This window comes from Triticum dicoccoides, chromosome 7B (assembly GCF_002162155.2).
Source record: "Triticum dicoccoides isolate Atlit2015 ecotype Zavitan chromosome 7B, WEW_v2.0, whole genome shotgun sequence".
Lineage (NCBI taxonomy): Eukaryota > Viridiplantae > Streptophyta > Magnoliopsida > Poales > Poaceae > Triticum > Triticum dicoccoides.
Window position 1 is genome coordinate 563,113,787 of NC_041393.1, and position 6,550 is coordinate 563,120,336.

A 6,550-nucleotide genomic window follows, 5' to 3' on the forward strand; every position below is an offset into this window, starting at 1 on the left:
TTATTGTAGATCTTATTCAAATAGAGAAACGAATTCAAATTTAGTTCATATTGAAGCGGTAGTATATATGTTTGGAATGCACTAAAACGTTCATTTGAGAAGTAGGTTGCATGCATTATACACGTAGCAAAATATTTTAATTGAACATAACATGAATTCAAAGTTTTGAATGACATTTGTAGTGCGAATTGATTTTGTACATTACATGGGACTAGACTCTCTTGTGTGCTGCGAATTGATTTCTTTTTGTTTTTTTGTCGACGGAAGTGCGAATTGATTTGGTACAGTACACGTTAGGCTTGTCCGGAATTTCAACCCGCGCCTTGTTAGCACGAAATATTTAAGATATATCTTTGTCTCATTGTGCTCCGACAACTCCCTCCATCTCAACCCGCGCCTTGCTATTTCAAAATTACAATGCGCGCGAAAACTCCCACCTCCTATGAAATCCCGACACACGAAATACCCGTGATACCCCTGAACCGAAAGAACCGCCTCAAATCGGTGAGGAGTGGTTTCGGGGCAGGCGGGGCGACGCATCGCCGGCCGCGGGCGGCGGGGGGCGGTTGTTTGGCGGGTGGTGGCTGGCGGCTCAGGGGGGTGGAGGTTGAATATGAACTGCAGGCCCTTGATTTCGTATCCAACGGCTGGAAAATCGACTGACCAAAGATGAAAAAGTCAGTCGATTGACGTGTAGCCCCGCCTCTAGTGCGTTCAGTTTCGACAGTAAAATTCAGTTTTGACAGTTAAGTTCAGTTTCGACAGTCAAATTCAGTTTCGACAGTTAAGTTCAGAGAAGAGCGGTTGATGTATTTTACATCTAGCACTTTGTGGTTATGTATTTTATGTCATCTATTGGAGATGCTATTAGAATTCCACTCAGGTTAACATTGTCTCTCCTATCCTGCTTCAGCCTCAGCGTCATACAACTCACCGGAGTTGCTCCAACGACGAAACCCTCCATCATAGTGGAGCAGTACCCCGGGCTCCATCTCAAGATGCCTAAGATCTTCTTCCCCTCCTACGACAGCCAAGTCAGCCGGATCATCCTCACCGACCAACCAAATCATGCTGAGATCGACATGGCTTCGCTAACAAGGTTGTACACTTGTTGCATCTCTTTTTTACTCTACATGTCATATATATTGTCCACTGAGCACACGCAGTAATGTGAAATACGATTAGTTTCTCCTACTATATGACAAGCAGTGAGGTACCAGGCAACTTAGCTATCCGTGATGGACTCTCTTGAACGCCATCATTATTTATCTCTGCGCGTTTGAGTTGTGCATTTGTCGATGGGCCTGGGAGTTCAGCTAGTAGGGCAGTGACCTGGGTCCAAAGTAGTAGAAGTAGCACAAAAACATTTTTTGAGTGTAGGCTTTTCCTTGCTCAAGCCTGCCTACTAGAATCGCTAGTGCTTGAAAGGAAAAGTGAAGAAAAAACATTGGAATTGGAAAGTTTCCTATGGTACTACTATTCATGCATTTGGTTCAAAGGAATGGAGCAAAGGAAAATTGTAGGATTTGTTCTTTTAGTGTCTCCTTCAAAGAAAAACCATAGGAATTTTAATATCCACTTGTCCTCCTTTTCAAATTCCTATTCATGAAGCACAAGACTAAGAGATAGTAGCATAATAGCATTATAACCATACATTTTCTTGTGGTTTGACTTAATCTCACCATGCTTCTTTGCATCCTGTGATCTTCCAATTCTTGTGAACCAAACACCTAGATTGGCAGAAATCCTGTGTTTTTAAATTCTCTATTTTGCACATGCATTCCTATCCTATTACTGTGTATTTCCTATCCCCGTGTTGTTAGAATCCTCCAATTCAAACAAGCTCTTACAGAATTACTTCTCTTACAGATAGTTGTCAAAGAAAACCTTGCGTGGTCTGTCCCGCTCTTGCTACATCGTCGTCCACCCCAGCTCAGCTGCTCCAACTACAGAAGGGTCCAGCACAGCAGGGATCCGGCCTCTAGACTGTCTTTCGCCGCCTCAGATCTTCTTCCTCGCCACTGTCAGCCATGAAAACTACATTACCATCATCAACCGAGCAGATGACCTTGAGGACTACACGGGTCTGCAAGAGAGGTCGCACTCTTTCATGTCTGCTTACGTTATGCATCGCTTAATATTACATGCTACTTTATCGTCCTGTTCACCGATTAGACTCTGAGTCAGCTCCAAACTAATGGTCAAACTTGAGTTTTTAAATGGTTGTGGGGTACATATCGGGCCGCAATCAATAGTATCTATCTACTATCCCACACTTATATTCTGTCTATTCTACTTTGTCTTGAACAAATATTATTTGAACTGTGTCTCTATCTTGATTTGGCAACAAAAACTAGAATGATATAGACCATAAAGTGACCATGGTACATAGATATATGTTTATTTCATGTTGTTATCCTCTCCACTTTACTATTGAACTGATTTACCAAAATGAGTTTCATATACAACATGCTAAACCTGTGATGTGTCTGCTTGTTTCTCTTTTAGAATGTGGATAAAATATTGGAGAATAGTACCCCGTTATGCAACGGTAATGGAAGTAATGCAGATAAGTTTCAAGATAGTGAGACATCCCTGTTGGTCTCCAAGAAAGCTGATAAAAACTATCTTGACGACAGTGAGAGAACCCAAAAGTCATGTCTTGATGTAGTGTTCGAGTTACTAACCACTACTGCTGTCACAAGCTCTTCAAACTCGCTGCCTGAATCAGTTCATCTTCTTGAGTCTCAACATCAAGTTGAAAGACATTGATTAGATGTGCTGCGACGGGAAGCTGAAGGACTGACGAAGTCCCTGTAGAATTCAGATGCATACTTTCTGGTGCAACAGCAAGCGCTGGAGGATTTAAGCACCAAACAAGAGAAAGTTAATAAGCTTGCTAAGCATCTTGCCAGCATTATGGGTACCCAGGATATTGTTTCTTGAGATCTTCTGAAGTGGTTTCAGTTCTGGACTTGTTTTGCTGCAGCATTTATTTGCATTGGTCGCCAACTTTGACAACCAGTGTATATGATATACTGATTTGTTCCCTATATTTGCACTGGTAGCGAACTTCGATGCCCAGTGGATGTAATATGTGTAATAGCCGTGATAGCCTAGCGTAAGTTGCTTGCTTATATATTTCCTTATTGTCTTGTTTATTTGTTTACTTGTAGTGAGTGCAGTTCTTTTTCCGCGGTTTGCTAGTGGCCGCAATAACCTATTTTTTATAACTAGGCCACAATAACCATGGGCTACATATTTATTGTAGTGACACTGGGCCTCCTACCGATCATAGAAACAATGGGCCTTCTACGGGCTGTAGAAACAATGGGCCTTCTACGGGTCGTAGACACAATACGCCTTCTACGGGCCGTATCATTAATGGGCCTTATATGGGTCGTATGATCGATCGGCCAAACATGGGCCAATAACAGACCGCGTTATGGCCATAAACGGGCTAGAGTTGGAGTCATCCGTTCATGGGCCGAGCATAACGGGTCGTCGTTAATAGCCCGTATTTGATGACGCTATGAAAATGGCCCAACGTATTAACGGGCTACAAACGGGCCGACTGTAACAACGGGCTGAATTTGGCCCACAAGCAGAAAATGACAGTAACGGGTCATAAGTAACCGAATGCTGGAAATGAGCCCAAGAATAAATTGAGAAGGCCGAAAGATAACATGGGCTGGAAATGGCCCAATGGAATAATGGGCCGTTAATGGGTATAAAGTGATACACTATTCATTACAGGCCAGTTTCAGCACGGGCCATTAATGGGCCAAGAGTTACAAAGGGCCTCATATGGGCCAAAAGACGTCATGGGCCATACATGGGCCGGAATCTAAAACGGGCTGGAATCATATTGGATGGCCCAGATGACGCTACTGGGCCTAATTCTTATAGGCCGTAACGGGCCCTATGTTTGCGGGCTGTAAATGGGCTATATGCGAACAGGCCGTTAACAGGCTTTTCGTGGGCCGGCCCGCCACCCTTTGACCAAGTCAAACGGGTCGGCCTTTTCACAGGAATGGGCCTCTGTTGGACCGTGCCACGTGTCGACGTATCATAGGCGCCTTCGGTCCAATGAGTGGATGACATCTTTCCCAACGGTGAGATGACATGTGTTTACTCCAATGATGATTTTACACGTGGAAAATCCTCATTGGTTCGGGCTGTTAATGGGTTATCGGATCCAAACCGGACCCGACAGCTTAACGGTGTTCTATTACGGTGGATGTCATGTGTCGGTCACCCTTGACGAAAGCACTTCTATGACGCGTGAATTATCGTCATGGAAGTGGCCACTTTCGTGATGATAATTTTGGTAATGTCATGGAACACTTCTACGACAGCATAGGTATGACTATCTTGATTCTGTCATAAAATCGTCATGGATGTACATGCATGACAGAAAACGTGACCTACTGTGACAAACACGTATCATCATGGAAGTGTATTTTTTGTAGTGATCTATCATCCATATTGCACTTGTATCACCATCTCTTCGCCGAATTAGTGCACCTATACAATTTACAATTGTATTGGGTGTGTTGGGGACACAAGAGACTCTTTGTTATTTGGTTGCGGGGTTGCTTGAGAGAGACCATCTTCATCCTATGCCTCCCACGGATTGATAAACCTTAGGTCATCCACTTGAGGGAAATTTGCTACTGTCCTACAAACCTCTGCACTTGGAGGCCCAACAACGTCTACAAGAAGAAGGTTGTGTAGTAGACATCAAATATTTAATTTACGAGTTTGGCCTTCATTTAAAACAATGTGGAATAGTTTCACAGCTCACGCTACCCGGAACACCATAGCGTAACGGTGTGTTCGAATGTCATAACCACACATTATTGGATATGGTGTGATCTATGATGTCTCTTACTGATTTACCACTATCATTTTGGTGTTATGCATTAGAGACAGCTGCCGTATTTTTTTGTAGTGAAAGTAATCTAGGAGTAGAGCACTGGACAGCAGTCAAGAGCATCCTGAAATACCTAAAAAGGACTAAGGATATGTTTCTTGTGTATGGGGGTGACAAAGAGCTCGTTGTAAATGGTTACGTCGATGCAAGCTTTGACACTGATCCGGATCACTCTAAGTCGCAATCCGGATACGTATTTATATTGAATGGTGGAGCTGTCAGTTGGTGCAGTTCCAAGCAGAGCATCGTGGCGGGATCTACGTGTGAAGCAGAGTACATAGTTGCTTTAGAAGCAGCAAATGAAGGAGTCTGGATGAAGGAGTTCATATCCGATCTAGGTGTTATACTTAGTGCATCGGGTCCAATGAAAATCTTTGTGACAATACTGGTGCAATTGCCTTGGCAAAGGAATCCAGATTTCACAAGAGAACCAAACACGTCAAGAGACGCTTCAATTCCATCCGGCATTAAGTCGCAGACCCGTTGACTAAGCCTCTTCCACGAGCAAAACATGATCAACACCAATGCTCCATGGGTGTTAGAAACATTATTGTGTAATCTAGATTATTGACTCTAGTGCAAGTGAGAGACTGAAGGAAAAATGCCCAAGAGGCAATAATAAAGTCATTATTTATATTTCCTTATATCATCATAAATGTTTATTATTCATGCTTGAATTGTATTAACCGAAAACTTAGTACATGTGTGAATACATAGCCAAAAACATAATGTCCCTAGTATGCCTCTACTTGACTAGTTGGTTGATCAAAGATGGTTATGTTTCCTAACCATAGACATGTGTTGTCATTTGATAAACAGGATCACATCATTAGAAGAATGATGTGATGGACAATACCCATCCGTTAGCTTAGCATTATGATCATTTTAGTTTCATCTCTACTGCTTTCTTCATGACTTATACATGTTCCTCAGACTATGAGATTATGCAACTCCCGAATACCGGAGGAACACCTTGTGTGCTATCAAACGTCACAACGTAAATGGGTGATTATAAATATGATCTACAGGTGTCTCCGAAGGTGTTTGTTGGGTTGGCATAGATCAAGATTTGGATTTGTCACTCCGTGTATCGGAGAGGTATCTCTAGGCCCTCTCAATAATGCTCATCACTATAAGCCTTGCAAGGAATGTGAATAATGAGTTAGTTGCGAGATGAAGTATTACGGGACGAGTAAAGAGACTTGCCCGTAACGAGATTGAACTAGGTATGATGATACCGACGATCGAATCTCGGGCAAGTAACATACCGATGACAAAGGGAACAACGTATGTTGTTATGCCGTTTGACCGATAAAGATCTTGTAGAATATGTAGGTGCCAATATGAGCATCCACGTTCCGCTATTGGTTATTGATCAGAGATGTCTCAGTCATGTCTACATAGTTCTCGAACCCGTAGGGTCCGCACGCTTAACATTCGATGACGATTTTATTATGAGTTATGTGCTTTGATGACCGAAGTTTGTTCAGAGTCCCGGATGAGATCACAGACGTGACGAGGAGTCTCGAAATGGTCGAGACATAAAGATTGATATATTGGAAGGCTATATTCAGACACTGGAATGGTTCCGAAGAGTTTGGATATTTTCCGGAG